Raw genomic sequence first — 16,627 nt, forward strand, 5'->3', positions numbered from 1 at the left:
GTCAGAACCAAAGAGACAGCATCATGATTTGACCTGCCATTGCTGGGTTTGAAGCAAAACCCCAGGAATGCAGGGGCCACAAGCCAAGCAATGTGGGCAGCTTTCAAATGCTGGGAAAAGTAAGAAAATAGATTTTCTCTAGAGCCTCCAGAAAGAATGCAGCCCTGCCAACACCTTGGTTTTAGCCTTAGTGAGACTCATTTTGGAATTTCGATCTCCAGAATTAAAAGATAATAAATTTGTTTCATAGTAAGCTACTAAATTTGTGATACTTTGTTACAGCTGCGATAGGAAACTAACACCATGCCTTTGTACGAGCATTTCTCTAATAAAGTTCCAGAATTCTGTGCTCTTGGTCCTAACCTACCAAATTCCTATTAACAATTTATATGAAGTCATAGAAAGCATATATCCATAATTTGGATGTAAACTTTTCCCATCAGGTTCAAAATATAAATTGTACAAGTGCAGGATGAAAAGTTGTTCATGCAAAAACAACATGTGAATTTTAATTTATTACAAAATCATAATGATTGTAAAGTCATAATGAGTCAATATAGACTGATAAAAAGCTAATGCAATTCAAGGCTTCATTGATAGAATCTGAGTAAAGAAATGATCAGCAGTTTTGTTGGACTGTAACTGGTGGGTCTATATACGGGGTACAGTTTTCCTTGTGAAATACCATGTAATTGACTAATTGCATATTGTCAAAGTAGGGGCCAAACAGGTAAAAACTGTCAACACCAACACCAGGACCTGACCAGCAATGTAAGAATTATCTGTTTAAAAATAGATATTTATGACCCCTACTCTAGACTTAGAATCTTGGAAGATGAGACAAATAACATGTATTTTGAGCCTTTAGCAAGTGCCCTGAGTGATTCTGATATGTCGGGTATGTCTGATGTATGGGACGCAGATAAGGAAGCGGTGAAATTACTGAGATGAAAGGTAGGTAGGGATTGTGGAATCTCAGATTTAGGGAAGTCTTCATTATTGTCTTCAAATGTTTGAAGGGTTATTTAATAACTAACCTCTGGAGTTATATAGAATGCACAAAAGAGTGTAAGTTTGAGGCCAGCAGGTACTTCTCAGTAACTGAACTTATGTATATATACCCCAAGTTACCCCAGGCTACTCCAGCCTAAAGGTTAAAAATGGCTCTAAGTAACTGTAACAAAATAGTATTTCTATAAATATGCCCCCACCTGATGTGTGGGGACGCCAAGCCTCCCTTCCCCAAATGTTTCTGGGAGTCTCCAGGAGGAATTACATGTGTCTTTGAGATCAAGCACTTACTTTGTAAGCTTCCGTAACGTATCTATCATTTTCTGTCTCTGGCTGACTATTGCTAATGTAAACAAAGTCACCACTGTGGCCTCAGCAGCCAAAGCACAACCCACTGAGAAGTCTCTACGACAGAGTTATGTCTTCTTCAGCAACTTCCTGATTTCCAATGAGTATAGTTTCTCTTACTGCTCAGCCTGCTGAGTCCACTTGAGACTAAATGTAATTTAACAATTACTCCAATTAGGGAAGGCTCACAGTCAATTTATGCCACTCTGTGACACAGACTTGTGCTCTCAATATTTTATAGATATGTTTCCTTCCTTCCCTCCCGCTCTCCCTTCTTCCCTCCCTTCTTTCCTCCTTCTTTCCTTTCTTCCTTCCTTTACCTTACTCTGCAGCCCATCTCTCCAGTAATTAAGCAAATAACCAAAATTTAACTCTAGTGAGCTTAAGGAGAAAATGAGAAACTTACTGTACAGATATAGGGGTATTTCAAGAGGAGATATTCAAGTCTTATCAGGGATTATAACCAGTAACTGCAACAGTATCAGGAGCCAAGGCAGAAACTCTCTGGAGCGACAGATTTTTCTCTTAATAGCCTGTTTCATGCATCTTTGAGACCAGCTTTCATTGCTTCTCTGTATACAGTGTGGAGAATGGCTGCCCCAGTTGACAATAACTTTCTGAGTATTCAACAAAAATTAACCAGAGTCTGTGGGTGCTACCTAAAATTTCCCAGGAAAGAGAATCTATCTTTTTGGCCCATTTTGGGTCTGGTGTCCATCCCCGATCCAATCAGTGGTGGCCATATATCATGTGGTCCATTGCCTTATTAGCAGATATAGAAATAGAATTTCTAAGAAGTAGTATGAACAGCATATCCTGTGAAGAACATTTCTAGGAGAAAGAGACATTGGATGGGCAGGCATCACAAGGTTTGTTTACTTCACTAACCTTGGAGCAAATGTGCATACCTCTACTTTCTTCCCTTTGGATGACTTTTCCTCAAAAGACTCTCACGTGAGTAGATTTCTACAGGGGTTCTCTACCAAGCTCTAAAAGACATGCTCAGATACACCTGCCTCCCAGCATAACATAGCCTTCATTTGCAACCTACAAATAATTATAAGGAGATCTCTTTTACAAATAATTATAGGGCAATGAACTTCCTACCCTAGGAAGCATTAAAAGAAGCATAACCTATAAAAAAATTGTAGAAAAGATGCATCCTTGGCACAATAAGCTGGATGACAACTATCACGTTTTCCAACTCATCAGTAACCTAAGTTTTCATGTAAGTTGATGTACCAACTAACAGCCAGCTGAATTTCCATAGCCTCACCCAAATTGTCTAAAAGCTTGAGAACCTACAAAATAAACCTACTCAACATTTAATATATATATTTTAAAATATTCCTACTATGACTATAAATTAATTTACTTCGCCAAGGAAAGGAGGAACACATGGGATTAGTAGTTGCAAATTAGGCATTTATCAGTTGAAAAGGGTTTCTTGTGCTCTTTTTACCAAATGTTGTGGAGGTCTTAAGAGTGATTTTCTAGGTCATCAAACTAATTACTTTCAGTATTTCTTAAAGAACAAGAGTGGTAAGAAAAACTAGCTAAGATAGTACAGTTGAAAGACTAGCTACCTTGAATACAAAGCAGATGCCCAGCAATGTATTTGGGGCAGTTGATGCTGTGTTTGTTAAGTAGGCACCACTGAGTTTATAAGCCCATTTGGCAACTTCATTTCTGTTTTTGGCACTTCCATTTTAATTGTGTTTAATACTGAAAATAGAAGACTTGAGCCCTGATTTTCTAGATTTTTTAAATAAACGAAATGTCTCTTCAGTGTGTCACAACTTTTTCCTCTCGTTTCTTTCTCTAGTTTTATAGAGTGTGAACATTTGTTATTATACACAGATAGCAAATCGTGCCAGTAGCTCATGAACCATTGTTCTACAAGTCTCCCAGCTGCTTGTTCATGCTGGAGATTTTTGAGTTCTCACGTCACTGTACTTTAATCCATGGAGCGCTGGGGACAATATAATGGCCACCTTTCTTGCTATGCAAATCATTATGGCAAAACCTAGTACTTCCTCATAAAACTTACACCCCTTTTTCCCTCAACGGAAAAAAAAATTATCTAACTAAATAAACAGACAAGGAGGCATCATGATATACTACAAAGAGCTTGTGTGTTCCAAATAGACAGACCTAAGTTTGAATCCCTTACTATTTTGGCCTTGTTAGAATGGAAATAATAACATTGACCTCAAGGAGTTGTTGGAAAAACTAAATGATAAGTATGTAAGCATAATACATGCTCAATATATGTTATTTTCCTTACTGCCTTAAAGGTGTGGAGAGAATTAAATGGGGGCATGTATATCAATAATGCTTGTATATTTTTGGAATCAAGGAATCCTTCAAGATTTGCATAAAAGCTATGGAATTTCTCCTGGGGAAGGGGAAAACTCATATAGATGAGAAAATGAATTAATTAATTAGGGCTCAATCTGAGGAAATTCATGGACCTCCTGAGCATAACAGTGGATCAGCAGAATGGGAACCTCTGTCACCAAACACGAACACGTGATCATAATGTTAATTGCCATCTCCCTGCTGGATTCTCTGCTCTGAACTAAATACACACACAGTCAGGGCTGATCTTAACATACAGCTCCAACGTGATGGTAAAGATTTCAGCAGAAGAGCTTATTCGTTCCATACCTAAAAACTTGAGTTTAAGGCACAGATACAAAGACTGAAATTTGGTAACAAAACTTTGAACTTTGTCTTGAGATCTGACTGCAGACAGGGAGAGCCTGGGAACCTGAATGGAGAAGGAAAACAAGTGACCACCTTAGGGAAAGTATTGGCGAACAAAGGGTTGGGGGTTATTGGGTTTTTCTTTACCCACTTCACAATTTTAATCAAGTATGTGTCTTAGCAGGTGCATCGTCTACAATTCTTATTTAAATATTTATGCTTTAAAAATCAAAGTAAAACTTACGCTCAATTAAAAAAATGAAGTAACATATATAGCTTACCACAGGAAAAAAAACAACAAAAAACTGACAACACTTGTCTACCATCCTACCTCTACCCAGTCAAAATCCTTTTCCCAAGAGAAAAATCTCACTGTTTTTAATTCTATTACTTTTTCACTTTAGACGTTTTGTGAACTTCCTCTTATGGTAAGTGAGGATTTAACTTACCTCACCTATTTAGAGGGAAGAGAGAAAGAGAGAGTGGAAGGAAGAGAGATAAAAAAAAAAAAAAAAAAAAAAAGAGGGTGGAGAGAGAGAATAAATGCATCTAGGGTAGCCATTTCATTTGGAAGATTCATGTGTGTCTCTCTTAAGGTTTGAACATCTGTATCTTACTGAACATTTGTAAATGTGCTCCCCTCCATTTTGTTAGTGTTCTTTCTTTTGGGAAATACCTTTAATCAGATTGTGCATCTCCTCTTTAATTCTCTTTCTCTCTCTACAGTGTGATCTGGGGAGTCTCTTGTCTTTATCTTCTACTCTCTCCTTTGAATCTGTTTTTTTGGTAATTACATTTTTTTTAATTTCTGAGAGCTATTGCTTGTACTCTGGTTGTTCCTTTTTTTCCATAGCCTCCTGTTCTTGGTTTATGGATATAATATTTTCTCAAATCTCTCAGGAAAATAAAGTTTTGTTGTTGTTGTTGTTGTTGTTGTTGTTGCTCTTTATATTATTTCTGTTTCCTCTCGGTTTTTATTTTTGTTTAATTTGGTCCTTTCCTTCATGCTGAACAGTTTGATGAAATATCTGGGAGTCCTTTGTTGTCAGTTTATATTATGAATGAAAGAATGCTGACAGCAAGTTCTATGGATGCAGGAGTGGGGCTTGGAGACTGACAGCCCTGCTATAGTATGAAGAGCAGGGAGCCAGCTATTAATCTTGGAAAGGGGGTAAGGGGGGCGGGTCCCAAAATCCCAAAAGAAGTCTTTATTTAGAATTCCAGCAACTACAGTACCTTCCCTAATTTTTCACTAAATGGTTTACAGTCTGTTCAATTTGTTCAGAAAGGAGACTTCTAGGGTTTTGCTGTTTTTTCATTCAGGGCCAAATTGTTAGCTGTTGGCTCGGGCTATGGGGAGGGAGAGGCCATGTTTTATATTCAGACCCTTATATGAGCCCATTGTCCAACTCCTTCTTTCTCCAACTTTGCCATGTCAGCTATTGCCAGGTCTATATTTTCATAGAGATTCTTCTGAGAAGAAAAATTTCCTCCTATGTTTTCCCACTTTGCACCACTCTCAGGTTGAACTTTCTCTGTTTCTTTCAGTCATGATCATTTTTCCATTTGTTTTTTGTATTTGAGAAATTCGTTTAAATATGTTATCTGATGATGGTTCCTTGAATAAGGTTTATCTAGTCTATGGGTTTATCTGAAAAGGAAATCCATCCTTATAATTTACATGGGGTGCCAGGAGAGAGGGGAGGCAAATGAGTCAGTAGAGTAAGCCATCATGATATGGCGGTCATAGCAACTCTGATTAAAACCCCTGTCCTCTCCTACTGTCAGCACCCTGAAATTGTTAAGGTATCCTCAAGACTAATCTGAAATACTGTCTGTTTCTCATCCAAACTGCCCTGGATCAACATCTTAATCACCTAACTCCTCTTTCTTCCACACGACTACATACATGTACCACATGTGTCCTCTGATACGTCACATCCTTCTACCCCACATGGCTGGAGGGTAATGATTTTCATCCGAGTCTATTTTTCTCAAAAATATTTTTTTTCTTCTGAAAACAGGAGGAATGGAGAATTTAAGCAATTGCAGCATTGTCTAAATTTTGTGTCTGGGGGGATATGGAGTAAGGAAGGCTGCTCATCACTATTTTTAATGGCTGTTAACCTATTAAAAATGAAAGAATGAATTTCCCTGGAACAGTAAAACAGTAAGCTCAAGTCTTTTTATCTAGAGAAATAATGCCAGGTAGTTGGGCCAATGAAGGAAAAAGGAAACAGAGAGAGACCTGCTGGAGGAATAGTTTTTCATATAAGAATAAGTATTCTCCGTATCCATAAAATTAAGTAACAGATGAAACTTTTAATAGAGAAAGTAGCTGAATAAAGCCTTTGTTTATATTTCTTGAATAGCATTGCATTCTGTTAACTCAAACTGCTGAAATGACTTTTGAATTTTACTCAAAGTCATGGAGATATATATCTGCTTTGATTGTCTCCCCCATCACAGTCATAAATACAAAGAGTGAAGGCCAGTAAATCTGCCATTTCATACAAAAACAACACCATGACAATTTAACTAATGATTCCCTCACACCAGTTTTATTATACAAAGAAAGTTTTCTCTTTTTGACACAGAAAGACATCCTTCATAGATACTTTTTCAGAAGGGCAGAAATGTATGTCTTGGTGATAGAGAACATTAAACTGAAATGTAGAAATCAGGCAAAGAAATAAGGCTGCTTCCTCTTAATGTTTTTTATGATTACTTTCTCTCTCCCACTCTCATACTTTTTCATATTCTTTCTAAATGTAGTTTTTAAGTGGATGCCTTAACATGAGAGTTGAGCTGAATCGGTGCCAAGCATTTGAAGGACTTCATAGTGTGTAGCTAAGCAAGGTCTCTTTTATCCCTTACCCCTTTGTTCTAGCCAAACTATTTTGGTCGCTGTCCCTTGAACATGCCCTAAGCCTTCCTGTCTACCATATACACTGTTTTCCTTGCTTGAAAAGTTGTTCTCCCAGTTACATTTCTAAAAGTTCCACCCCTCCTTCAAGATCCTGTCCAGATCCCACTTCCTTTATAAATCTCTTCGTGACTGACTACCTCCTCTTCAAGCATTCTCTCCCTCCACCAAATTTTTATTTCTTATATTGTCTGTTTTGTCTTATGGCTCATATGTGTACATTGTATCTTTAGTATCTCTGCAACTGCAGCAAGATTACTCAAACTTTTGTCTTTTGTAGATGAATGCCCATTAAGATGTGTCACGAACAAAGAAAGCACCAATTTTAGAATTAAAAAAATATATATTTATCACTATTTAATTTAAAAGCCTAATATTTTTAAAATTAAAAACAATGGTTATTTCATACCTGAGAAAGAGAAAATGTTGAAATATGTCATCAAAATATCTATAGCTAGCTAAATGACAAATAGCTCAATATATAGGTCAGTTTCCTCATCCAGTTACCTTTTTCTCTTATTCTCTATTACGGCTAAAGTTCAAAACTCTAGTTCACAGTTTATGGTTTTTATAGATATTTATGGACATTAGACTGGAGCAGAGACCAAAAGTCAGGGATGGATTCCTCACTAAAGACTTATTATAGCACCACTTTTTACTTTATGCTGATAAGCACACCTACTGCAAATCTGGGGAGTTGAGTGATTTATATTGGAGAGAGGAATAAAGGTTTCCTTATCCAATGTTTGGTTGCATTTGGCTTGGTTTTAAATATTTCTTCATACTCTGTGGAAGCTTGTGTATGTGGGTTTAAAATATATTCAATAATAGCTTATAAATTTTTTGTAGATGATTAAAGAAAATCACTAAATGTTGGGAAAAGAAAATCACTAAATGATGACTAAGCTATTTTCACCATAATTATGATTTTGTCAGAAACGTTGTATTACATTAAAATTTATGACATCTCTTCCCTTAAATTATATGTTCAAGACACAACAGTAATTGTTAAAATATCTAATATTTACTGCATGATAACTATATTCCAGGCAGCATAAGAATTTTATAGGGATTATCCCACATAATTCTTAGGACAGTTCTTTGAGGTAGGTACTATTATAAACTTTATTCACTGATAATGAAATTATGTCATAGAGAGATTAAGTGACTTGTCTAAAATCATATAGCTTGTCAGTGGTCCGGATGGGTTTTGAACGTAGGAAATCTGAATCTAGAACCTTAAATCTTAACCACTATGCTTTCATTCTGGATTACACCCTTTAAGAAAGCCACTTAGAGAAACAATGGTGGCCAGAAATATTAACTTCATTAAAATGCTTTAATATCATTCATCGTTTAATAAAAATTCATGCAATCACCAGTTTCTCTAATAGCACGTGTTCTTATATATTGGAAAAGCAACATTTTACATAGCTGCCATTTTCTGTGCTATCTGAGAAGACCTACACTCAACAACTGCAATTTGGTTGTATTTAAAAATGTCACTATTTCCCTCAAAACTAAAAGAATATTACAAGTAATGTGGTTGACCATCTCCTGTATTATTGTGATAAAGGGCAAACTTTTTTCTTTGTCTAGTGATGCCCTTCCTTTCTATAAATATAATATCCAGTGCTTATTTCAAGACTATATCTTGGTGCATAAAATAAACAAACAAAAAAACCTTTTGTCGCACAAATTTTCACTGATGAACAAATGAAAAGTTACCCAGCAATTATTTCTTATATATGTATTGCTTGTGTGCCAAACGTGATTTGGTCACATTTCAATGAAAATGTCAGCTAACAGCACATTATATTAATTGCTTTTTATATAGCATGATACTGAAATCCCAAAATGTTATAGTATAGATGAATTTTACCAATAGCTTGCTGTGTGTTATGGTTTTAAAAGATGTCCACAAGTTTTTTGACACTCCTCCCTTCAAAAGACCCATGCTAATTCCCCTCCCTGGGTGAAAACTGGACTTAGTAGCTTACTTCTCACAAATAGAATATGGCAGAAATACTGCGAAGCTTCTGAGACTAAGTTATATAAAGCACTATAGCTTCCTCCTTGCTCTTTCTGGGATCACTCACTCTAATGGAATCTAGCTGCCATTTTGTGAGAACACGCAAACAAACCCATGGAGAGGTTCGTGTGTCAAGGAACTGAGTTCCTTTGACAACCACAAAAGCAGTGAGTTTTCCTGCCAACAGTTGTATGAGTGAGCCATCTTGGAAGCAGGTCCTTCAGCCCCAGGCAAGCCTTCCAATGACTATATCTCTGGCTGACATCTTCACTACTATGTTAAAGACCTTGAGTCAGAACTACCCAGATAAGCTGTTTCTAAATTCCTGACCCATAGAAATTATGAGATAATAAATACAAGATGTTTTAAGCTTCTAGGTTTTGTGTTAATATATTACACTGCAGTAGATAACTAATATGCTTTGTTTCCCTATGTACACACTATTCATCATTAACTGTATTTGCTCTGCAATAACTTGAATTATACCTGTTTTTACTTGGTGCAACTTGGAACATGTTTTATTTCATCTCTTCTGTTTGTACCAAAATTCATCGTTTCTAACTGGGAAGGTATAAATTTGCATTTGTACTAGAAAAATTCAATTAGTTTATTAGCATAATCACTGTGCTCTGATTAAATTCTGATTGTTTCATGACACTATCAGAAAAAAATTTTAACATTTTAACAGTGAATTAAAGACCATGAGAAAATGAATTTCCAGTCTACTGAAAATCATTTTTTGAATAAAAATCATTGTTTAATATTTGCACTTCATTTTTAACTCTTTTTTACAAAAATCATGATACTTACAGATTCACTCTCTGTAGTGCTTTCAAATTCATCCTCTATGTTTATACAGACACTCTATTAACTACTTTATAATATTTGTCTTCAGTGGTAGTATTTACATTAAAATTTCCAGCAATATTTTTAAGATTATCTAAACTACTTTCAAGCCATTGGGGCACTGTGTGATACAGGATGTAAACTAACATGACAGTAACACAAATTTGCAATTTTATATAAGTAACTAAGAAAAAAAAATGCACATCTGTCTGCCAACGATTGTTGAAAATATCAATAAAATTAAAAATCTGTTGTCAGACTGCTGAAAAATGGAGACACAAATTATCCATCTCATGAAAAAAAGAGGAGATATCACCACTACCAAACCTACCAATATTAAAGGATGAAAGGGGAAAATCACGGACAACTTTAAGCAGTAAGTTCAACAACATAGTAAAATCAAAAAGTTCTTTGAAAGACTAGAACTACCAAAATATACATAAGAAGACATAATAACTTGATAAATGCTGAGTCTAGTATAGAAATTGAATTTGTTGGTAAACATTACCCCACTTAAACTCCAGGAGCAGATGATTTCAGTGATACATTATACCAAATGTTTGATAAAGAAATAGTAGAATTCTACACTTTTTTGCCCCAGAACATAGAAAAGGGGAAAAAACTTCCTAACTCATTTTATGATGCCATAATTATTCTGATACCCAAATTAGACAAAGACATTATAAGAAAATAAAACTAAAGGCCAATATCCCTTAACAATCAGATGCAAAATCCTTAACAAAATTTTAACAAATTCTCAATTAAAATCTAACAAATCGAATTGAGCAACATATAAAAAGAATACTATATCGTGAGCAAGTAGCCTTTATCTCAGAAATGAAATTTTGATTGTAACAGTTAAAAAAGTAATGTAATACATCATATTAATAAATAAAGACCCATATGATCATTTTAATAGATCCAGAAATTGCATTTACCAAAATTCAATATCAAGTATGATAAAAACTAGGAATACAAGGTAATTTTATCAACTGATAAAAGGAATATATAAAACGTATAAGCTAACATTATACTTAATGGTAAGGTACCAAAATACCATCCCTCCAAGATAGGAACAAAGCAAGAATCTCTGCTTTTATCACTTCTATTCAGCATTGTATTGGAGATACCAGCTAGTTCAACAAAGCAAGAAAAAACAAACAAAAAGGCATACAATTTGGAAAAGAAGAAGTGAAACTGTTAACTCAAAGACAGCATGAATGCTTGTCTAGAAAACTTGAAGGATTCTATAGTAAAGTTACTAGAACTAAGTAAATTTTGTAACATATAGTTCACATGTACTATGAGGTCAATATAGGAAATTCAAATGTATTTCTGTATACCAAAATGAACACTGGAAATTAATAAAATACACTTATATAATTATATATTTAAAATGAATTAGTAATCAGTGTAACAAAATATGTGCATTGAAAACTACAAAACATTGTACATTAAAAACTACAAAACATTGCTTACAGAATTTAAAGGAAACCTAAATAAATGGACAGATATACCATTTTCATCAACTGGGAGACTAATATTGCTAAGATTTTAATTCTCCCTGAAATGAGCTATACATTTAATGCAATTCCAATCAAAATCTCAGTAGAATTCTTTTTGTAGTAAGTGACAAGCTGATTCTAAAATTTATATAAATGGAAAGGATCTGGAATAGGCAAAACAAATTAGAAAACTAACCAAGTTGCAGGAGTTAAAGTACCTAAGTCTAAGACTTATTATAAAGCTACAATAATCAAAGCACAATAATCAAGGCTTTGTAGGAGAGACATAGGATAGACATATAAAACAACATAACAGAATAGAGAGTCTAGAAATGGACTCACCCTTATAAGGTTAATTTTTTTAAAAACCAAGCTATCAAGGTAAAACAACAGTCTTTTCAACAAACAGCCCTGTAATTTAATGCCCACATTAAAAAAAAACACCCAAAAACCTGAAACCTTACATCACAACATATATAAACATAAACTTTAACAGATAATACCTAAATGTAAGAGATAAAACTGTAAAACATCTAGATAAAAACATAAGAAAATCTTTGAGATCGTAAGTTGAACAGAGAATTTTTAAGTAAGGCATAAAACTCACAATACTTTTTTTTAATTGATAAATTGGACTTTATAAAAAATCAAAAACTTTTATTCTTTGAGAGATACTGTTAAGAAAATTAAAAAGCAAGCCACAGACTGGGAGAAAACATATGCAACACATTTGTCTGATGAAAACTTTTATCCAAACTATATAAAGAACACTTAAGGCTCAATAACAAGAAGAGAAAACAACCAATTAAACAATGGGTAATATATTTTAACAGAAACTTCATCAAAGAAGATATTCAAGTGGCAAATAAACATATTAAATGATGTTGAACTTGTTTAGTCATTAGAGGAATGCAAATAAAAATCATAATGAGATAGCTCTACACACCTGCTATTATGGCTAAAATTAAAATGACAGACAATAAAATATATTGACAAGTGTATGGAACAACTGAGACACTCATTGCTGGTGGAAATGCAAAATAATGAGCTACTTTGGAAAACAGATGGGCATTTTCTTATAAAGTAAAGATCTACTCATACAGCCCAGCAATAACACTCCCAGATATTTACCAATGAGAAATAAAAATATATGCCCACACAAATATTTGTACATGAATGTTTATGGCAACTTTATTAATAATTGTAAGGTAACTTAAAACTATCTTAATGTCTAGAAACTGGTAAATAAATAGACATGTTTGGTACATCCATTCAATGGAATAATAGTCAGTGATGAAAAGCAACAAATTATTGATGCCTATACCTATGGATGAATCAGAAAATAATTATGCTAAATAAAAGAAGCCAGGCCCAAAAGATGATATGACTCCATTTATATGAAATTCTAGAAAAGGCAAAGCTACAGTTATAGAGATTTGATCAGTAGTTGTCAGAGCCTGGGAGAGCAAGGAGGAAATTGACTGCAAAGGAGAATAAGGGAACAATTTTGGGGTGATGCAAATATTCTACATCTTGATAGTGTTGGTGGTTATATAGCTATACACATTTGTCAGAACTAATAAAACTTCACATTTAAAATTAGTAGATTTTATTTTATGTAAAGCGTATTTTAATAAAGTTTATTAAAAAAGAAAAAAATGGACAGGAAAAAAGAAGAACTCTAGCCAAGATGAATGCCACCTGGTGAGAAACTAATGAAATTTAAAAGCAGAATAGGATGTTATGGAAAACATTATAATGAACCTCATGTTTCAAATTTGTGAAAAATATGTGGATCAAATTGTTTTCTTGATTTTTTTTTCTTTTTGAAACTAACAAATCTCTTGTAGACCACTTAATAGATGCCTTTTGCGATGGAGGAGTCTAGAACATAGCTCTTGATGTGAATTTGTTCTGATTTATACTAATAAACTTTTAGCTTCCTTCACTGGATTTAGTCTACCTACTCCTTAAATATAGACATTTCTCAATATTCTGTCTTTTGTCCTTCACCATTCGTTTTCTTTTCCCAATTCTACATTTCTCCCCATGTCTACCTCCGCTATATTGTGACTTTGTAGTCACTTGCACTAGAGTCAGAGTATACCTCTATTCACGTTGACCTTGAGCTTAACCATGCTTTGCCCAAAGTGATGTTTAATGGACTTACCCCAAACAGAAGTTAAATGCGTTTGCTGAGTTAGGCTTGCCTTATAATACTTCTGTAATTACCTTGAGAAGAGGTTCTTCTGAGTAGCTTCTGTCCCTTTAGCCTGGGCCTCAGAACAAAGTCTATATGTGTCAACCTTCAATCAACCTGAAGACCCATGAGCATGAGAATAAAGATTCTATGCCATTGAGTTTGGGGATAATTTGTCATGCAGCATTATTGCTAAAAGCTTCCTGTTCCTTCTCACTCCTTCCCTGCTCTTTTCTAGGGACATTTGGTGGAAGAGATCATCCACTCCCATTGCTATAATTGTCATCTGGAGGGAGAAGATCACTAAATCTAAGTACCTCCAGCCTGACCTTTCTTCTGAGCTTCAGACTCTCACACGATGTTTAAAGAATAACTACCCAATTGATATATGAAAAAGGGAAAAATGAAACACATGTCAGTTAGTTGCCTACTAGAAACTTATACACTTTATACATGATTTGCGCTCAGTAAAAATTTTTGTTAGTTACTTAAAGTATTATTGCTATAATTTTAATTAGAGAGAGGATTATTTATGATTACTTACCCTCAGCAAGATAAAATCTGACTTTGTTTTTCTATTGTATTCTCATTTGGAAAGGACCCTTTAAAGAAAAAAAAAATAGTCCTAAGATTCTACTGAATGGCTTTTTAATTATTTTTGGTATAATTCCTAAGAACTTTAAAAAGTGTCTAGGTACTTACATCGCTATAACCTGGAACTGATATTTACATAAGATATTTAGCTTCTCCCTTCACTGTAGTATAGAGTTTTCATTTTAATCAGAAGAAGCACAGATGTGTTGCGTTTGGTTTATAGAGATAACTTTGTAAAGATTTTTGCTATTGGCTTTGAGAGTGTATTAAGGTAATATATAATTGCAATACAATCAATCATTGCAATGGATTAAATGAATAAGGAAGGGAATGACTACAATGTCAGGTATATTAATAATTAAGCCATATGAACAAATTATTTTAGAGATGTTGAAGACTAACTACTTTTTGAAATACTTGGGGAGGGGGTAACTGAGATAAGCTATTTCTGTACATGCTCAAATTTTATTAAGATAGACTATCTTTTAAAATAGTTATACATTTGCAGAAAGTTTGAGAAGATAGAACTGAGAGTTCCCATATACTCCTTTAGGAAGTTTCCTCTGTTATTAACACATTGGTATTGTATATTTGTTACAATTAATGAACTAACACTTGAAATACTATTGTTAACTAAAGTCCATAGTTGATCCAGATTTCCTTACTTTTCACCTTTTTCTATTCCAGCATCTCATCCAGATTACCACATTACATTTAGTCCTCATGTCTCCTTAGGCTCCTTTCAGCTGTGACAGTTTCTCAGACTTCCCTTATTTTTTGTATTAACTTGACAGTTTTGAGGAGTAATGATTAAGTATTTTGTAGGATGCCCCTCTACTGAAGTTTGTCTCATGACTAGACTGGAGTTATGGGTTTTGAGGAAAAGATAACAGATGTGAAATGATATTTTCATCATATTATATAACAAGGGTACACATATTATCAATCAGATTGATCAATGTTGATATTGACCTTAATCACCTGTCCGAGGTAACGTATAACAGGTTTCTCCGCTGGAAAGTCACTCTGCCTCCCCTCTTTCCGTATTGTACTCTTTAGAAGAGTACGTGCTACTTACACTTAAGGAGTGTAGAGTTATGCTACCGTTTTTTTGAAGAATGGAGTATCTACATACATTACTTTGAAATTCTGCTGCATGGGATATTTGTCTCTTTTTTCTGGCTTATTTATTTACTCAATTATTTATTTATATTAGTATGGACTAAAAATATTTATTTTATGTTTTGAGCTATAGACCAATACTACTTTTTTTTGTTGCTCAAATTATGCCAGCTTTGGCCTTTAGGAGCTCTTCCACTGGACTGAGTTTTCCTGTGTCCCTGTAGCAAGGCTCTATCAATGTAGGTTTTTTTTTTCCTTTCAGTCTTTTTCTTCTTCTTCTTTTTTTTTTAGCACTTCCTTACTTACTATCACTATAAGGTATTTCAGGGTCACCTTATATATTTTTCTCTGTAGTCCGAGAACCAACCATTTCTCTAAGGAGCCCTGATTCCTTTTATTGCAGAATTGTATCAGAAACAAAGATGTGAGTGCTAGGTGTACTTGTTGCTACTAGGGTATTGTTGTTTCTAAGGTCTTTCAGCTGACAGAGCAAGGACTAAATGTCTGTGTACTAACATGTTTAAGCACATGAATATAAATATTTTCATATGTAACAATCAGTATCTATATTAAGTTAAACATGAGCATATACTAATTTCTCCAACTCCAATCCATTACCACATGGATCATTCCAGTCTCCTCCTTTGTTTAACTATAGATTCCCACTCTAACAATGAGAAAACAGGCTCCCATCATCTGCCATATTTTACTTAATTTTTCAACTCCAGGTTGTATTTGTGGCAATATCAGAACTGCTAAGCCATTCTCCCATGGGAAACAACAGTATTTAACTAGAGTTTAGTTCTTATATACAGTTCCTTTTGCCTTCAGTCTTACAGACTCCTCTATTTGCAAAGTTACTTGGGTTAGCAACTTCCTCCTTTTTCCTTCTGTGTGGCGGTTTCATACATCTGCTAGATTCTCTTGTCACAGTTTGCATTCCTTCCTAAGTTCCCTGACCTCCTAAATGAGTTTTTTAAAGTTGCAAAGATTAAAGTTTTCTTTGTGCTGTACAGTTCTATGGATTTTACAAATGCATAATGTCAAGTATCTGTCATTATAACAGTCAAAATAGGTTTACCACCCTGAAATTCTCCTTTGCTTCACCTATTCAACACTTCCTTCGGCAACCACTAATCTTTTTGCTATCTTTATAGTTTTTCAATGTACACAATGTCATATAATTGAAATCATGAAATATATAGCCTTTTCAAACTGGCTTCTTTCAATTAGTAATATGCATTTTAGATTTATCATTTTTTTTCATGAATTGGTAGCTCGTTTGTTTTTATTGCTGAATAATATTCCATTGAATGGATGTACCACAATTTATT

Source organism: Rhinolophus sinicus, linkage group LG04 (assembly GCF_036562045.2).
Source record: "Rhinolophus sinicus isolate RSC01 linkage group LG04, ASM3656204v1, whole genome shotgun sequence".
Lineage (NCBI taxonomy): Eukaryota > Metazoa > Chordata > Mammalia > Chiroptera > Rhinolophidae > Rhinolophus > Rhinolophus sinicus.